This window comes from Oncorhynchus nerka, unplaced genomic scaffold (assembly GCF_034236695.1).
Source record: "Oncorhynchus nerka isolate Pitt River unplaced genomic scaffold, Oner_Uvic_2.0 unplaced_scaffold_3737, whole genome shotgun sequence".
Taxonomy (NCBI): Eukaryota; Metazoa; Chordata; class Actinopteri; order Salmoniformes; family Salmonidae; genus Oncorhynchus; species Oncorhynchus nerka.
In genome coordinates, this window is record NW_027037558.1 from 1 (window position 1) to 20,454 (window position 20,454).

The 20,454-nt window shown below is 44.0% G+C and overlaps 1 pseudogene; it reads right to left on the reverse strand.

Moving 5' to 3' along the window:
* Positions 1 to 5,223: 5,223 nt before the first annotated feature.
* Positions 5,224 to 19,410, reverse strand: LOC135566689 (metalloreductase STEAP4-like; annotated as a pseudogene).
* Between the last annotated feature and the right edge of the window lie 1,044 nt (positions 19,411 to 20,454).

The following is a 20,454-nucleotide window of genomic DNA, read 5'->3' on the forward strand; positions in this document are numbered from 1 at the left end:
TAAACCAGTAGCGGTAAAATCACTGGGGAAGCCAGTAAAAATGGCCATATTACAACCTATGTTGTGATAATTACGTTGTTTGCTCTATAACCTGTTAGTTCATATGCCTTGACACTGTGATCTATAGGCCTAAGTCTGAGACAATATGAAGACACAGTGGCAGAATAAATTCAACCACACATTTCTTTCATCACAAAGCCGGAGAGCGAGCTCTGTTCGGTGAAGTCCACAAAGCATATTGCATGTAACAACAGTTACGTGACCTACAGTATGGTCAAGCAAGTTAATGTCAATGACATTTTCAGACGACTAAACAATCATGGATTTAGAACCAAAGAAAACAGGAGCTGCCTCCACTATTCCAGCACCATTTCAACGTCAACATCATCAAATCACCTATGCTTACTCTAATACAGTGACAACTAAAAGATACCAAAAACTATTTAGTCCAATCAATGGAAGCTAAATATGATGTGGCTGTCATTGGTTCTGATTTGTGTGTGTGTGTGTGTGTGTGTGTGTGTGTAGTGCATGAATGAATGCTGATCTACAAAATTAGATATCACAGTGCATATCTTCAGGACGGTATTAAGTTGTAACAACATCAGTAACATTGTGAAACACACTGGCTTACATCCTGCCTTTGCACTAATGTTTAATTTCACGCCTTAGAGCAGCTCTTACATCCGTAGCAAGGTTATATTTATCCTAGCATGATAGAACCACTGACAGCTAATTCACGCAACCGACGCAGTTTATTTACATTGTCAGTTTCTTATGGTATACTATCTGGAAAGTTACCAGATTTCATAATAGACACTTGATTATTATTTGTTTGAGTGATAATGGTTGTCCAAGTTGGTCAAGTTCATCTGGTTGGTGCACCTCTGGATCTCACAGGAGAGAACACGTAGTCCCAAATGTGGACATTTGTCAGCAGACCAACAAATGACTAATGCTAGTTGAAACACCCGCTGAACGAATCCAGAAACAGGACACAACAACATGTTGTGTTCTGTAATGGAATGCTTTCTTGTTCTTTTCAATGTTGGACGCTTTATATAAAAGCAGAAAAGACTATGTGCATTTTTCAGCTTACATTTCATTCGGAAAATAAACAGGTGCTAATTGTGCACTGTAGCAAAAGTTTAAATAGTAGTGAGCAAAACCAAAACCGCTAAACATGTCAAAACAGAATAAGTTTTACTCTCTACTATTTACTGTCATATTTCATTGCAGTTATCGCAGTGACTATCTTACTTTGAGTTACAGCACAGCATGTTGTAATCACCTCAAGTACTAGTAGGAATTTCTCCATCTGGAAAGAATTCAAAAAGGGTTATTTTCTCTTAATTAATTAACTTTTTTAATGCATATGAAAAACATCTGCCCTTTATGCTACTGAGCAGAACGGTAGTATACAATTTATCATAGCTGTGATGAAAAACATTTGCCGTGTATGCTAAAAAGCAGACCATTTTAGTTAGATTCAAGGTGCTATACGTAGCATTGCAACAGGTTTAAAAATAAATGTGTAAAACACATGATCTTACTCTCGTGGGTTGTCAGAGTGCCTTGTTGGTGTGTGAGGGAGAGAGCTGAATATTTATCTTCTACTAGTTTCCTCATTCATTTATATCATCAGCGGTTACAGCGCTTGCAAAAGTATTCATCCCCTTGGTGTTTTTCCTATTTGTTGCATTACAACCTGTAATTTAAATGGATTTTAATTTGATTTCATGTAATGGACATACACAAAATAGTCCATATTGGTGAAGTGAAATGAAAAAAAATAACTTGTTTCAATAAATTATTAAAATAAAAAACAGAAAAGTGGTTTGTGCATATGTATTCACCCTTTGCTATGAAGCCTCTAAATAAGATATGGTGCAACCAATTACCTTCAGAAGTCACATAATTAGTTAAATAAAGTCGACCTGTGTGCAATCTAAGTGTCACATGATCTGAGTATATATACACCTGTTCTGAAAAAAAGCCCCAGAGTCTGCAACATCACTACAAGGGGCACCACCAAGCAAGCAGCACCATGAAGACCAATGAGCTCTCCAAAAGGCATGTGGGAGACTCCCCAAACATATGGAAGAAGGTACTCTGGTCAGATGAGACTAAAATGTAGATTTTGGCCATCAAGGAAAATTGTATGTTTGGCAACAAACCCAACATCTCTCATCACCTCTGAGAACATCATCCCCACAGTGAAGCATGGTGGTGTCAGCATCATGCTGTAGGGATGTTTTTCCATCGGCAGGGACTTGGAAACTGGTCAGAATTGAAGGAATGATGGATGGCGCTAAATACAGGGAAATTTTTTGAGGGAAACCTGTTTCAGTCTTCCAGAGATTTGAGACTGGAACGGAGGTTCACCTTCCGATGACCCTAAGCATACTGCTAAAGCAACACTTGGAGTGGTTTAAGGGGAAACATTTAAATGTCTTGGAAAGGCCAACACCCAGACCTCAATCCAATTGAGAATATGTGGTATGACTTAAAGATTGCGGCATTCAGCGGAATCCATCCAACTTGAAGGAGCTGGAGCAGTTTTGTCTTGAAGAATGGGAAACAATCCCAGTGGCTAGATGTGTCAAGTTTATGGAGACATATCCAAGAGACTTGCAGCTATAATTGCTGCAAAAGGTGGCTACAAAGTATTGACATTGGGGGGTGAATAGTTATGCAAGCTCAAGTTTTCAGTTTATTTGTCTTATTTCTTGTTTGTTTCACAATAAAAATATTTTGCATCTTCAAAGTGGTAGGCATGTTGTGTAAATAAAAATATTTATTCAGCCACCAATTGTGCAAGTTCTCCCACTTAAAAAGATGAGAGAGGCTGTAATTTTCATCATAGGTACACTTCAACTATGACAGACAAATGAGAAAAGAAAAAATCCAGAAAATAACATTGTAGGATTTTAATTAATTAATTTGCAAATTATGGTGGAAAATTAGTATTTGGTCACCTACAAACAAGCAAGATTTCTGGCTCACAGACCTGTAACTTCTTCTTCTTTAAGAGGCTCCTCTGTCCTCCACTCGTTACCTGTACTAATGGCACCTGTTTGAACTTGTTATCAGTATAAAAGACACCTGTCCACAACCTCAAACAGTCACACTCTAAACTCCACTATGGCCAAGACCAAAGAGCTGTCAAAGGACACCAGAAACAAAATTGTAGTCTTTTCAGTCTTCCCAGCACCAGGCTGTGAAGACTGAATCTGCAATAGGTAAGCAGCTTGGTTTGAGCCGCCAGTCAGCCAGGAGCCTCCAGAGCCGCCAGCCAGCCAGGAGCCGCCAGAGCCGTCATTCAGCCAGGAGCCCCCAGAGCCGTCAGCCAGCCAGGAGCCGCCAGAGCCGTCAGCCAGCCAGAAGCCACCAGAGCCGTCAGCCAGCCAGGAGCTGCCAGAGCCTTCAGTCAGCCAGGAGCTGCCAGAGCCGTCCTTTACTGCCGGACTCTCCCGTCCATTCAGGACCCGTGGCGAGATTCCCCAGTCCAAGGTCGGCAGCAAGGGCCGGAGTCCGCACCTTTGAGGGGGGTACTGTCACGTTCTGACCTTTATTCCTTTGTTTTGTCTTTATTTAGTATGGTCAGGGCGTGAGTTGGGGTGGGCAGTCTATGTTCGTTTTTCTATATTTTCTATTCCTGTGTTTGGCCTGATATGGTTCTCAATCAGAGGCAGCTGTCTTTCGTTGTCCCTGATTGAGAACCATATTTAGGTAGCCTTCCTTTGTGTTTTGTGGGTGGTTGTTTTCTGTCTTTGTGTGTCTCCACCAGACAGAACTGTTTCGGTTGTTTTCTTTGTAGTTTTGTTATTCAGTGTTCAGTTTACATAAAAAAAAGATGAACACGTACCACACTGCGCATTGTTCATCACTTTCTTCCCAAGACAGCCGTTACAGTCACACAATGATATAGTGTGTGGTCGTCCCATTACGACTAAGGAAAGCATGCAGTTTATTCGTCTACAGATGAAATAAATTATGACAAACTTCTCAGGCGGTGAAAGTGCATGGTGATGAGCTCGATGCTCATTTCCAAGAAATATTAATGGTTTTATTCTGGTAATATGATGATTGATGCGCTTGGTTGCCGTTTGACAAATACAAATACTCTTCTGTCCATAATAATCTCATCATGTAGGCTATACCTAGCTGTACCTGCGAGCTGTTAAATCGGAGTTGAAAATGGAATGGAAACACATTTAAATTATTTTTTATTTGGTGCATAGGAATTTAACCACAGAAGTTGTGTTATGTGGACTAGATCATCAAGCACAACATTTGACCCACAAGTCAATTTGATGGAAACATCTCTGGTGGGAAAATGCATATTTTGCAATAAAAATAATTATTCCAAAAGATCCCACTTGTCAGACACTGGTTGAATCAACATTGTTTCCACATTGTTCCTGTGTTTTTAATGTTGGTACAAGCTGTTTCTGGGAATATGTCTTTCTGCGTGCACCTAAAAGTGAATCTATGTATTTAGGTATTTGGCATCTACACAAACAGCCAGCTATATCCACCACAAATGGAAGTGCTCCCCATAACAGAAGACACTGTGGGCCACTCTGTCTATCTAGTGATGAAAGGGAAGCCTGTTGCTGGGTTTCAGAGAGTCTGTTTTCTGGAGGAAATAATAACACTCTGCCCCAGAGAGGATCACACTGATAGATGTGTTTTATGTGTCTGACCTGCCCCTGGAGATGTATGAGACAGACACAAAATATACATTTAAAAACGTTTATATGTCTCTGAAACCTGTGTTTTATCTGGGGATAACTGTACAGTCAATCAAAGAAAAGAGAGGATGTACAGTAGAGAGAGGATATAATAGAGAAAAAGCTTTCACCATTCTCTTTACGTAAGAGAGAAAACTCATGTCTGGTTAACATACGGTTGAAAATATATGCATTAAATGCAACAATGTTTACAGTATAATACAAAAATAAATATGACTGCATATCAATGAAATGTTATTGTTGGTTTTTGATCCCAGAAACATGGCAAACGATGATTGAATGGTAGCCAACCTCTGAGGGTACAATAGCAAAGAAATTAGAGTTCATGCCTCAACGACATTTACATTACATTTAAGTCATTTAGCAGACGCTCTTATCCAGAGCGACTTACAAATTGGTGCGTTCACCAGACAAAGCTGTCATCACACTGAGGGTGTTGTTTTGTGTGTGTCTGTATGTGTGTCCTCTAAGGTATCAGTGGTTGGCTGTCTTTAGGTTCCTCTGATTTGCCCCCTCTCCCAGCCCTGTCGTATGCGGGTGATGGTTCGGTCCACACAGGGTGTGATGAGCAGCAGCTTGAGTAGCAGCACCACAGAGGGAAGTACCAGACACAGCATGTAGCCCGGTGGGGTGTACCACTTGTAGGTGGAGGAACTCAGGAATCTGTTCCAGCCGTACAGGTAGGTGTGCGCCGTACACAACAGCAGAGTCAGGTGACCCAGCTTGACTGGTAGGGGAGAAAAAGAACACATAAACACATGAACCACACACACACACGCGCCAGGTACGTGCACAGATAGAGGTCTGAGAAGTTTGAGCACCTGCTTTTTGCTTTCCTATGAGAAAATAGGAAAGCAAATGTCTATTTAGGAAAGCATATGTCTATTTTCTCTGTTGCTATTTAAATTAATTGCCCATCAAACTAGCTAATTTCTCATTTTTTTTATTTTGGAAAATGTCCCCTCCCTACCATTCTGCCCCCAGTAGGCCTGAGGCTGATGTTAACAGCAGAACATACTCCAATCACAGGTAAAGTCTAGTTAGATTGTTTCAACAGAATAACTAACTAACTAGCTAGCTAACTAGCTCCTTCTACATTCACTATGATCAGCTGAAAGCCCACCCCTCATTGCCTCTCTCTAAGCAGTAGGCTATAAGCTTGCTTACAGTGGCGTTAGTGGGATTTGTAAAATAAAGGTCTACTCTATACTTTTCTATGGGGGCTTTTTTCACTTTTGAGCACGTCCCATCCAAAGTTCTGTGCATGGCCCTGACACACGCACAAGCACACCCAAACTCACACACTTTTGACAATTATCTTAAATATATAGTTTAGCTTTAGGATAGCCTATTGACATGCACACGTTTATCCAGATAGGCTATTAACACTCTGGGTATTGAGCTGTGCAAAGAAGAAGCCTGGAGAAACCTCGGAAACAGGCTGGCCAGATACATCTCCCTTAATTGACCCTTAGCTAAGCTTCACCCCAGAATATTAGGCAACCAATCGCAGTGCTCCGTTGGATAGTGTTTTTCTCCAATTTATGCTTTGGCCACAAATACTGGTATAGGATGAGTCAACAACCTTATCTACCGTAATTGCTGGACTATTAAGCGCACCTGAATATAAACCGCACCCACTGAATTATTTAAAAATATGTATTTTGTACATAAATAAGCCGCACGTGTCTATGAGCCGCAGGTGCCTACCGGTACATTGAAACAAATGAACTTTACACAGCCTTTAAAACGAAACACGGCTTATATCAAAATTAAACAGTGGCCTACCAAGAAAGTCATTGGTCACTATCTTCCTCCTCCTGTGCACTGAAACCACTGAAGCCATCTCCTTCGGTGTCGGAGTTGAATAGCCTCAGAATTGCTTCATCCGATGTTGGATCGTTTTCATTGTCGCTCTCGTCACTTTACATTTACATTTAAGTCATTTAGCAGACGCTCTTATCCAGAGCGACTTACAAATTGGTGCGTTCACCTTAAGACATCCAGTGGAACAGCCACTTTACAATAGTGCATCTAAATCTTTTAAGGGGGGGTGAGAAGGATTACTTTATCCTATCCTAGGTATTCCTTAAAGAGGTGGGGTTTCAGGTGTCTCCGGAAGGTGGTTATTGACTCCTCTGTCCTGGCATCGTGAGGGAGTTTGTTCCACCATTGGGGGGCCAGAGCAGCGAACAGTTTTGACTGGGCTGCGCGGGAACTGTACTTCCTCAGTGGTAGGGAGGCAGAGAGCAGGCCAGAGGTGGATGAACGCAGTGCCCTTGTTTGGGTGTAGGGCCTGATCAGAGCCTGGAGGTACTGGTGCCGTTCCCCTCCCAACTCCGTAGGCAAGCACCATGGTCTTGTAGCGGATGCAAGCTTCAACTGGAAGCCAGTGGAGAGAGCGGAGGAGCGGGGTGACGTGAGAGAACTTGGGAAGGTTGAACACCAGACGGGCTGCGGCGTTCTGGATGAGTTGTAGGGTTTAATGGCACAGGCAGGGAGCCCAGCCAACAGCGAGTTGCAGTAATCCCAGACGGGAGATGACAGTGCCTGGATTTTAGGACCCCCTGCGCCGCTTCCTGTGTGAGGCAGGGTCGTACTCTGCGGATGTTGTAGAGCATGAACCTACAGGAACGGGCCACCGCCTTGATGGTGAGAACGACAGGGGTGTTGTCCAGGATCACGTCCAAGGTTCTTAGCGCTCTGGGAGGAGGACACAATGGAGTTGTCAACCGTGATGGCGAGATCATGGAACGGGCAGTCCTTTCCCGGGAGGAAGAGCAGCTCCGTCTTGCCGAGGATTCAACAGGAGTGGTGATCCCGTCATCCACACTGATATGTCTGCCAGACATGCAGAGATGCGGTCGCCACCTGGTCATCAGAAGGGGGAAAGAGAAGATTAATTGTGTGTCGTCTGCATAGCAATGATAGGAGAGACCATGTGAGGTTATGACAGAGCCAAGTGACTTGGTGTATAGCGAGAATAGGAGAGGGCCTAGAACCGAGCCCTGGGGACGCCAGTGGTGAGAGCGCGTGGTGAGGAGACAGATCTCCGCCACGCCACCTGGTAGGAGCGACCTGTCAGGTAGGACGCAATTCAAGCGTGGAGCCGCCGCCGGAGATGCCCAACTCGGAGAGGGTGGAGAGGAGGGATCTGATGGTTCACAGTATCGAAGGCAGCCGATAGGTCTAGAAGGATGAGAGCAGGAGAGAGAGTTAGCTTTAGCAGTGCGGAGCGCCTCCGTGATACAGAGAAGAGCAGTCTCAGTTGAATGACTAGTCTTGAAACCTGACTGATTTGGATCAGAAGGGTCATTCTGAGAGAGATATGGAGAGCTGGCCAAGGACGGCACGTTCAAGAGTTTTGGAGAGAAAAGAAAGAAGGGATACTGGTCTGTAGTTGTTGACATCGGAGGGATCGAGTGTAGGTTTTTTTCAGAAGGGTGCAACTCTCGCTCTCTTGAAGACGGAGGGACGTAGCCAGCGGTCAGGATGAGTTGATGAGCGAGGTGAGTGTAAGGGAGAAGGTCTCCGGAAATGGTCTGGAGAAGAGAGGAGGGGATAGGGGTCAGCGGGCAGGTTGATGGGCGACGGCCGTCACAACACGCGAGATTTCATCTGGAGAGAGAGGAGAAAGAGGTCAGGCACAGGGTAGGGCAGTGTGGAGCAGAACCAGCGGTGTCGTTTGACTTAGCAAACGAGGATCGGATGTCGTCGACCTTCTTTTCAAAATGGTTGGAAGTCATATGCAGAGAGGAGGAGGGGGGAGCGGGGAGGAGGATTCAGGAGGGAGGAGAAGGTGGCAAGAGCTTCCTAGGGTTAGAGGCAGATGCTTGGAATTTACAGAGTGGTAGAAAGTGGCTTTAGCAGCAGAGACAGAAGAGGAAATGTAGAGAGGGAGGGAGTGGATGCCAGGTCCGCAGGGAGGGCGGGTTTTCCTCCATTTCCGCTCGGCTGCCCGGAGCCCTGTTCTGTGAGCTCGCAATGAGGCCGTCGAGCCACGGGAGCGGGAGGGGAGGACCCGAGCCGGCCTGGAGGATAGGGGACATAGAGAGTCAAAGGATGCAGAAGAGGAGAGGAGGGTTGAGGAGGCAGAATCAGGAGATAGGTTTGGAGAGAAGGTTTGAGCAGAGGGAAGAGATGATAGGATGGAAGAGGAGAACAGAGTAGCGGGGAGAGAGAGCGAAGGTTGGGACGGCGATACCATCAGTAGGGGCAGTGTGGGAAGTGTTGGATGAGGAGCGAGAGGGAAAAGGATACAAGGTAGTGGTCGGAGACTTGGAGGGGAGTTGCAGTGAGGTTGGTGGAAGAACAGCATCTAGTAAAGATGAGGTCGAGCGTATTGCCTGCCCTTGTGAGTAGGGGGAAGGTGAGAGGGGTGAGGTCAAAGAGGAGAGGAGTGGAAAGAAGGAGGCAGAGAGGAATGAGTCAAAGGTAGACGTGGGAGGTTAAAGTCGCCCAGAACTGTGAGAGGTGAGGCCCTCAGGAAAAGGAGCTTATCAAGGCATCAAGCTCATTGATGAACTCTCCGAGGAACCTGGAGGGCGATAAATGATAAGGATGTTACTTGAAAGGGCTGGTAACTGTGACAGCATGGAATTCAAAGGAGGCGATAGACAGATGGGTAAGGGGAGAAGAGAGAATGACCACTTGGGGAGAGATGAGGATCCGGTGCCACCACCTGACCAAGCTCTCGGGGTGTGGAAACACGTGGGCGGACGAAGAGAGAGCAGTAGGAGTAGCAATGTTATCTGTGGTGATCCATGTTTCCGTCAGTGCCAAGAAGTCGGGGACTGGAGGAGGCATAGGCTGAGATGAACTCTGCCTTGTTGGCCGCAGATCGGCAGTTCCAGAGGCTACCCCGGAGACCTGGAACTCCACGCGGGGTCATCCATGCGCTGGGACCCACCAGATTAGGGTGGCGCGGCCACGCGGGTGTGGAAGCGTTTGTATGGTCTGTGCAGAGAGGGAGAGAACAGGGATAGGGACAGACACATAGTTGACGGGCTACAGAAGAGGCTACGCTAATGCAAAGGAGATTGGAATGACAAGTGGACTACACGTCTCGAATGTTCAGAAAGTTAGCTTACGTAGCAAGAATCTTATTGACTAAAATGATTAAAATGATACAGTACTGCTGAAGTAGGCCAGCTGACAGTGGCTGCGTTGTTGACTTTGTAGGCTGGCTGGCAGTGGTTGCGTTGTTGGCACTACACTAATCAAGTCGTTCCGTTGAGTGTGATAGTTTCTACAGTGCTGCTATTCGGGGCTAGCTGGCTAGCTAGCAGTGTTGATTACGTTACGTTGGGTTAAAAGAATGACAATAGCTGGCTAGCTAACCTAGAAAATGAAAGCTCTAGACTACACAATTATCTTTGATACAAAGACGGCTATGTAGCTAGGCAAATACCCCGCTGAGCTCATGCTGGCCCTTCAACATGCAGTAGTCCAGCCTTTCGAAACCCCTTGATGATAGTGGATTTTTTGACAATGCTCCACGCTGTCAGGACCCACTGGAGACTTGACCATAAGTTGCTCTTCGCATGCGCGGCCCGTTTTAGTGAAGGATTTCTCCCCACTTGTCATCCAAGCCTCCCACTGAACAAGGAGCGCCACCTTAAATGCACGATTTACACTGATGTCGAGTGGCTGCAAATACTTTGGGCCATCTGCTTTTCTTCCCTCTGAAAGCTGTTGTTGTCTTTTTGCACTGAGTCAGTTCCTCACGCTGCTTTCCAACGTCTTATCATCGACTCATTAAGGCCAAGTTCCCGTGCAGAAGCTCTATTTCCTTTTCCAACAGCCAGATCGATCGCCTTCAACTTGAAAGCTGCATCATATGCATTTCTCCGTGTCTTTGCCATGATGAGGGTGACAAAATTACTACCGTAATCAGAATGATGGGAAGTTTGAGCGCGCTCGATTTACGTCACATTATGTGACGGTGCTCAGTTTTTTGGCGGCATCAATCTTGTGAAAGCGGGAAAAATCCATAAATTAGCCGCGTCATTGTATAAACCGCGAGGTTCAAAGCGTGGGAATAAAGTAGCGGCTTATAGTCCGGAAATTACGTCAGTTAAGAGTTAACAGAACATCAACTTTTAAAAGTGAGATTTTCACTGGACAGTTACTTTAAAACACAATTTAAGATCATCCAATTTCTCCAATGGTGGTATGAACAGGGAGTTGGACTTCCTGGAAAATTAGTGCCCAAGTTTGCTAAGTAATGAAGGGGACGTGGCTTAGCGAAGGGGCAATCGTTGTATAATTTAACTATGATCAAATATGGAACTGACCTTCACAGAGACAGACCTCCAGAGGTGGGACCAAGTCATTGTTTAACAAGTCACAAGTAAGTCTCAAGTCTTAGCACTCAAGTCCCAAGTCAAGTCCCAAGCCAAGACCGACAAGGCTCAAGTCCTAAACTTTGAGTTTCGAGTCCTAAACAAGTCATGATGTGCTCTTCACCAAATGTAATACCATTTCATATTTTTAACAAGAGTAATAGTTAGTATATTACAATACGCAATCATGAATGCTTTAAAAAATATATATATTTATTACTTTCCATGGAAATACATGGGTTGCCATTAGAAAGTCCCCCCCACATTGCGATCAACTATCGAGGATCACTATGGGACCCAACCTTACCACACACACACACACACACACACACACACACACACACACACACACACCCTCTCTCTGTGTGGTTACAGTAGGCTAACATATGTCAATGGTTTTAGGAACAGCAGTAACATCAGGCAGGATTTAGGCTACCAACTGCCAAGTTGGTGCTCAATCTTGGGTGCAATGAACATGTATCCACACTGACTGACTGTGGAGGCTCATTGATTTAACGTTACGTTAGCCTACATGCTACACTAGCAAAGTTATAAATTATATAGCTGTCGTCTATATTAGCCACGACTTACCGCTTCTTTGTGCAACTTCAAATGTTGAACAAAGTTGTTGTGCCTCCGTCTGTAATTTTCTTCCCGCATGTTTTGCAAGTTGCAATCTGTTTTTTGTTGATACAGCGTCGTCTTTATATCCAAAAACTAATCATTTTGGGTATCATCTTTCCAGGGGCTCCATCTGAATTCACCCGCCAACATTCCTCTGCACTGCCACGCGCAACTTTTTATCAACTGGCACAATTTGATTGGCTGCTGTCCGATACAAACTTTAATCTGTTAAGTGAAGAGTTGATGCACTGCACACTTTTTTTAATAGCATAATGTTTAATATTTGGGCTTGGGGAGGGTATCAAGTCAGTTTGAGTCAAAAGGCTCAAGTCCAAGTCAAGTCACGAGTCATTGGTGTTAAAGTCAAAGTCGAGTTGCAAGTCATCATATTTGTTACTCGAGTCTGACTCGAGTCCAAGTCATGTGACTCGAGTCCACACCTCTGCAGACCTCTGGCCTACCTTAACAGACACACACATACACACACGTGCACACACACACACACAGACAGAGGCGTCGTGCCAATATGCACACCACAGATTTGTCCTGTTTAAACATTTTTAATAATATAGGTTCTCTGTAATACTACAGTGCCTCCTAGCAATTTTAGGTTCCCAATCTCACAACCTCATTTATAGCCACCAATAAGTTATTTCAGGCTATCAATCAAGTTAGTGTAGCTAGCTTGTCTAACTATCTTAGCTGGCACACCTGCTGGCAAGGTTTCACCCGGATTTGAGCAGAGATGCAGAGAAACATGTTGTTTCTTAAAAAAAAGACTCACCAGTCAGACAGCTCAAGAGGTATGCTTAGATATCTTTTACATATAATTAAGTATAATGATTATGGTTCCTGATTACAGGAAACATCTGTTTCAGATGTTTGAAAAATGCTAAATTCTCCAACTTCAGACCCCCAGTCCGGACCATCACCAAGCCGTCCTCAGACCCTGTAATTTGTGCCCCCTCAAATTTGGGGGCAGATGATGCCCTGCACATACATCTCTAGGTGAGTTCTCCTGGCCTGTTCTAATATATTCCTCCTAAATTATATCTGATGAATAACTTAACATTTAAATCACTGCACCAATTTGAGGGGAATTAATGAATTAGAGAATGATCCGGAGTTTCTCCTTATTATCCCCAGCACATAACCTCTGGCTTGTCTGCTGAAAATCAGATTACTTTCCTGGAGTTCTATTGCATTCTGACCTGGATGTTGGCTCTGCACCCCGCATGAATACTTCAATAGGGGAAACACCGAAGGAGATTAGTGTACTAATTAGGGCTGGTAATTGCCAGGGACCTCACGATACGATATTATCACGATACTTAGGTGCGATACAATAGGTATTGCAATTCTCACGATTCTATGTATATTATGATTCGATACATCAATTTTATTGCAATTTGATGTTGACATATTGTTCACTATATGTCTGCTGCAGAGAGACAAGAGAGAGCATGAGAAAACGTTTTTTAGCAGTCATGGAAATAAAAGGGCTGAAAACATTGTCTCACTATTTCAAAAGAAGATGAGAACAATCTATAGGATTACAAATACTAGCGGTACAGCCGACTAGCGCTAGCTAACGCTACCTAGCAACAAGAAAAGGGGGAGTGCATGGTTACAAATCAATACTTGGAGTCAAAGTATCAATATACTATAGTCCAAAATAATATTGCGATATTTAACTGTATCGATAACTCCACCGCTAGTAAAAATGGGCAGAAAATGAGTGCCTCGCAAGTGTGTCTGGCCTAAACATTCAGTGTGACCAGTCCTGGTGATCTCACCTGTACGTGGCTGAACTCCCTCCAGCTGAGAGCGTTAATGACGGAGGGAAGAGATGTGATTCCCAATAGGACGTACATGCCAAATCCCAGAATTCCCAGGGACAAGTAGGAGTCGTCATGCCAGGCCGTTGTAGTATCAAACATTGTGGTCCTGTTCTCTCTGATCTGGGGGAGAGAGACCGAGAGAGAGAGCAAGAGAGAGAAGAGAAAAAATGTGAGAAATAGGAAGCGTGAGAGCAAGGGAGAGGCGTAAATCCAGTATAATCAAAACCAGTGCCTGAATCCTGCTATATACTGTAGGTGTGTGTTCAATGTACAGATATATGATCTTAATATGACCAGTATTGTGTCACAGCAAAATAATCCTGCAGCAACAGGATTTTAATGTTTTGTCCATTTACACTTTTCCGCCAATGTAATATTACTTGATTGGTGGCTAGGCTATTAGCTGGCCAAAATTAGGCTACCTGAAAAGTGCAACACTGTTAAGACATGCTCCGGAACTTAGGTGTTTTTAAAACCTCCTGCTTTGGGCTGGATGTCTCAATGTGTAGTTCATACATTCATAATCAATGAGCAAAATTACTTTTCTTACTGTACCACAATTAGCCACAAAATACTTAGTTTGAAAGCGACTGTTTTCTTTGAAGCTGTACAACGCCATTTTCCCTACATTTCCCCCATATGGGCCAGTCCCTTAGCAATTCAAGTTTTAGCCAAAGAGCTTCAGCCCTCACATTTGAGTGACAGCTAGCAAGAAACTTGCCCAGCATCATCCAATTAGTTGCAGGGTGGGCCCAACGGCTCAGTGCCCACAGTAGAGAGAGAGCGGAACCAATGACGTGGTGCACATATCTGCACAAATGTGACACGTTTTTGGGACCACTTTTGGCCTCGTGAGTGCTACTTTCAGGACTACTAGCTAAAAAGTATACTTTGTATATATTTTGTCTATTCAATGTTCACTGTTTTGAAAGTGTTTAATTTGGCGTTACAGCTAGGTAGGTGTTCTTACCAGAGAGACAGTGTGTTCAGTGACCCAGAACATCACAGAGTACCTGAGAACAAAATCAATACTTTCTTTACTAAAAACTAAAGGAAGATACATGCCACTGTGTGCGTGTGTGTGTGTTTGCTCCACTGACCGTATGGGTATGATCAGTGTATAGAGCACGTGCAGAAAGGCGAACCCCAACGACAGTAGACCCAGCTGTTTCCTGCACAGCATCCAGCGATCCAGCCAATCAGAGAAGCGCCTGATGTTAAACATACATAAACACTTATAATCAACATAAATACATATGCAACCTTGTGTGTAAACATACATGCATGCAAACACACTCACATACACACAGAGGTCTGACCTGTACTTGGTGCCTCTGTAGAGCTGCAGGAAGGAAGCCAGGACACCAGGCAGGTAACAGAGAGACAGCATGATCAGAGACACGATGGGACACACTGGAGAGAACACACACACATCTTGAACAGCTGGTAACACACACAGAAACAAACAGAACACAAACACTCAGAGGTCCTGTGGGCCAGTACCTGGTTGGCCAGTGAGACCATGATTCTGAAGGAGATGTCTTCGCCCTGGGTGACATGCATAGATGACGTATCTGACCAGTAGGTAGAAGAAGAAGGCAGCACTGAGGCCAATAGAGATGCGCAGGGGGAGCCTCCACTGGGGGAACAGCCGTAGGGGAAGTCCTCCAGCTCCCGGGCCACTGAGAGAAATCCCTGGTCCAGGGCACTGAAACCCAGCTTGGTGGCTACCGCTATCACCGCCTGCTTGGCCTCCACACTTTCCCCGCAGATATACACCTAACATATATTTATGCACATACAGCGGGGTCCAAAATCATTGACACTTGATAAAGATGAACAAAAATGCCTGTACAATATAAATCATTCAAACACTGAGCTACATTGTATGCTCCATAAAAAGGGAAATTATATTATTTTGTACTAATACAATTCTGAGAGAAAATATATTTTGTTTAACAAGTAATAAAAAAATCTCAAAAAGGTATGGGTCAAAATGATTGACAACCCTGTTATCAATACTTTTCAATAGCTCATTTCTTTTGCGAGGATAACAACACTGAGTCTTTTTCTAAAATGATATAAAAATGACTGGAGTTTGTTTAACGGCATTGGTACTTGGATTGGGACAGGTGCTTTTGTCAGATGACATGACAGAGCTCCTTGACCGAGCATGACAGTTGTGGATTTGGTGTTGAAAAACAGAAGGCATCCAGCCTGGAGGAGAGGTGCCAAGGCTGCGCACAGAGCTCCAGTGCTCCCCACAGCCCGGTCCATCCGGTGGCCTCCTCCATGCACCAGGCCTCCTGTAGGGTCTCCCAGCCTGGTGGGCCTGTGGCAGCCCCACGCACCAGGCTGTCTCTGTCTCCTCCCTGCAGGTGCTCCCGCCTGTCCGGGCGCTGCCCGGAGTCTCCCGCCTGCCAGGCGCTGCCGGTTCTCCCGCCTCTCCGGCGCTGCCGGATTCTCCCGCCTGCCCGGCAGGCGGAATCTCCCGTCCATTCGGACCCGTGGCTTGGGTCCCCAGTTCGAGGTCGGCGACGAGGGTCGCTGTTTTAAGAGGCCACGGAGGCGGAGAAAGAGGCGGAGAAAAACTATGGTGAAGTGGGGTCCAGTCCCCACCACCACGGACACCACGGACAGACGCCCACCCAGACCCTCCCCTATAGGTTCAGGTTTTTGCGGCCGGAGTCTGCACCTTTGGGGGGTACTGTCACGTTCTGACCTTAGTTCCTTTGTTTTGTCTTTATTTTAGTATGGCCAGACGTGAGTTGGGGTAGGCAGTCTGTTTGTTTTTATGTTGGTTTCTGTGTTCATTTAGTATGGTTCTCAATCAGAGGCAGGTGTCGTTAGTTGTCTCTGATTGAGATTCGCCATTTAGGTAGCCTTTTTCCACCTGTGTTTCGTGGGTGTTTATTTTTTCCGATGTTAGTGTTTGTGCCACACGGGGACTGTTTCGGTTTTGATTACTTCACGTTTATTGTTTTGTTCAGTGTTAAATTTATTCATTAAAAAACTAAAAACACACGCTGCGCATTGGTCCTCCGATCCTTCATACTACTCCACTTCTCGTCAGAAGGAGGACGAAACCCTTACATTAGCGAAATACCTGGTTTCCTATGCCAGGATGTCATCAAGTGGATCTTCCAACGAGACAATGACCCCAAACACTAATAAAAATCCACAAAGAAATTGTTAATTGGCCCAAAAGAATTGCTCTGAATGTGTTCTCCAACTCATTAAACACGTTAGAAAAAGGCTCAGTGTCTTTATCCTCACAAGGGAAGGTGCTAGAGTATTAAAACAGAGGTGCCAATAAAATTGTTTTATTATTAATTTCTGGAGCAATTTATTAGTATAAAATAATATCATTTCCCAAGAAAAATGTGCATTGATGATAGCTCAGTAATTGAATGATTTATTTTCAACAGTCTTTTTTGCCATTTTTTTTGCTCAAGGGTCCCAATAAATATTGAATTGTTGGTATTTGTACTAATTCAACTAACTGTTGTGGTTTATATTCGGCGGCAAAACAAATAAATATTTTTTATTTTCAAATAACTCAAATATTATTTGGTTTTCTGAGAGCTGAATTTGAATATATTATATATTATTATAATATTGCCTTTGAAAACTATATTTAACTACCCAAAGAATTTGAAAAGCTGGTATTTTCAAATAAAATACAAAAGAATATTCCCAGGTCTGGTGTGTGTGTGTGTGTGTGTGTGTGTGTGTGTGTGTGTGTGTGTGTGTGTGTGTGTGTGTGTGTGTGTGTGTGTGTGTGTGTGTGTGTGTGTGTGTGTGTGTGTGTGTGTGTGTGTGTGTGTGTGTGCAAGCTTCTCTTTACAGAGGATGCACAATACCGGTTTCTAGCTCCAGAATGAAGATGTTCGTATTTAGCACAGAGGAGTCAAAATGTACAGTGTTCCACCCCTTTGACTTTCTCCCCATTTTGTTATGTTACAACCTGCATTTGGTATGGATTAAATTGAGATTATGTGTCACTGGCCTACACACAATACCCCATAATGTCAAAGTGGAATTGTGTTTTTAGAAATTTAAAAAAATGTATACAAAATGAAAACCTAAATTGTGTTGAGTCAATAAATTATGGCAAGCCTTAACAAGTTTAGGAGTAAATATGTGCTTAACAAGTCACATAATAAGTTGCATGAACTCACTCTCTGTGCAATAATAATGTTTAACATGATTTTTGAATGACTACCTCATCTCTGTAACGCACACATATAATTATCTGTAAGGTCCCTCAGTCAAGTTCGGTAGAGGAGGAATAATGGTCTGCGGATGTTTTCATGGTTCGGGCTAATGCTTTCAGCATACAATGACATTCTAGATGATTCTGTGCTTCCAACATTATGGCAAAAGTTTGGGGAAGGCCCTTTGCTGTTTCAGTATGACAATGCCCCTGTGCACAAAGCGAGGTCCATAAAGAAATGGTTTGTCGAAGATCTGTGTGGAAGAACTTGACTGGCCTGCACAGAGCCCTGACCTCAACCCCATGGAACACCTTTGGGATAATTTGGAATGCCAACTGCAAGCCAGGCCTAAACGTCCAACATCAGTGCTCATCCTCACTAATGCTATTGTGGCTGAATGAAAGTAAATCAGTAGCAATGTTCCAGCATCTAGTGGAAAGCCTTCCCAGAAGAGTGGAGGCTGGTATAGCAGCAAAGGATAGACCAACTCCATATTAATGCCCATAATTTTGGAATGAGATGTTCGATGGCAGGTGTCCACATACTTTTGGTCATGTAGTGTACAGTATATAGACTTGAACGAGTAGCCAATTGGTTTCATGGGCATGGCTTAAACCTCGGTGTGTACCTGTCTGTTGGCATCTGAAGGTCCATTCTGCAGACTCAGGCAGACAGGTGTTGAAGCCTTTAACCCGCCTCAGCTCCAGGAACCAGACTGTTCAGGTACATTTAACCACATTTACATTATATCAACATAGAAAAACATCCCTAATTAACAAATAAACATACACATAATAACAACCTGTACTGTATAGCTCTCACCTTTGCAGGTACTCTGCGTTGGCCTCTGGTACTGATTCTTCCTCAGGTTGTTACTGAGGTCCACCAACACCTGCAATTCAACATGGCACTGCTTCATACAATATCTTTGCTAAATACACTGGAATATACATTCTATTGGCTAAATACACTGGGACACAGAATATATTGGCTAAATACACTGGGACATACATTATGTTAGCCAAATATACAGTTACATACTGACAAAACAGATATTCATACATATAGCAGAAGTAATAATACATATATGCTACCTTTTCCCTTCAGCTGATTGGCCAGTGGTACCAGGAAGTCGCAGTGTCTCTCTCTGGACAGCGATGAAGATCAGATGGGCTGACTGGGAAGCTTGCATGACCCAGGACCTGCATATACATCATCAACATATTGATATACACTTAAACACAAATACAGTATATTAACATATACTCCTCAAACATAAAGAAATATATTGAAATATTTTCAAACAAAGTAAAAACACATATCCACATTTAACATATCAGCACATAAAACCAGATCTACTTTATTTTGTACCTGTGTCTAGTGGGGTAGGAGGCTGTTGCTGCTGTGGGGCCGTCGGCTGCCGAACACCACACTGCTACCCCGCTCTGCAGCAGACGCAGGCCCAGAGAGCGCCCCAGGTCCCCCGTCCCAAAACACACACACCCTCTCACTCTCAGGTGGGGCAGGGACAGCCTCCATCATCGGAGATAGGGACATACACTCACTCTTCTCCCTCACTCCTCTCCTGAGTCTGGTCATGCCCTGAACAGAGACAGGCAAAGACCTCCTGAGTCGAGATAGAATCAACAGAAAGTGTCAAAAGACCAAAGAGTTTAAAATAGCTTCCTGAAGTTTCAATCACAGAAAAGTACATTCACATAAATGGAGCTCGCAGGATGAACGTCCCTTTCACTTCGCTAAATTCTTCAGCAGACACCTCTAGATAGAGTTACAGTACTGTCCAGACAGAGCACTGTCAATCAATGCTAGGACAGCTTACTGTAGTTGAAATCCTGCAATGAAATGTTTTCTGCATTACATGTCCCAAAACAATAGTCTTCAGAGTTGGAGCAGATCCTCTGAGTTACTCAGATTAAAGTCCTGACTGACTGACTGAGATACTACAGACTCTATTTGTGTCTGTGCTCCTGGTCTGAGGAGGGAAGGGATTAGTCTCTCTGCCAAGCTGGAAACTTTGTTGGAAGAGGAGTGTGTGTGTGTGTGTGTGTGTGTGTGTGTGTGTGTGTGTGTGTGTGTGTGTGTGTGTGTGTGTGTGTGTGTGTGTGTGTGTGTGTGTGTGTGTGTGTATGACAGCCCATGACACTCACTCTGTAGTGTCTCTGAGGAGAGGCCAGTGGTTTCTGGGAAGTAGGGAAGTTTACATAATAGTGGAATAGTCTGTGCTCTATCATGCAGAAATATTAACATTAAATACATATTCAAAACAGTGTGTACTTTGCAACAAGAGTTTACTAAATGTCATACGAGCACAGGTCCTTTCACAGTTCAGGACAATAACACAACAGCTGATGCACTTTGGTTTGTTGTAATTGTACCTTACCTCAGTTGGCTTTTGTTCAAAGATGTGACAACATTCCATTGTGTGCAACTATAAGCTTGTAACTCCAAAAATCACAGAATGTGAAATACCAGAAGAACTGTGTCACATCACCATGAACAGCGTTTCCCAAATACAGCAGTTGGTGACCTTGAGTTCCAATGTTTCTTTAAACACTGGTTTCATCACAGCAAGAGCAATCTAAATGCTTGAGGTGGATCAGAGCAGAGAATAATTAGTGAACCCAAGCTTTAGACTGGGCTTAGTTTACAG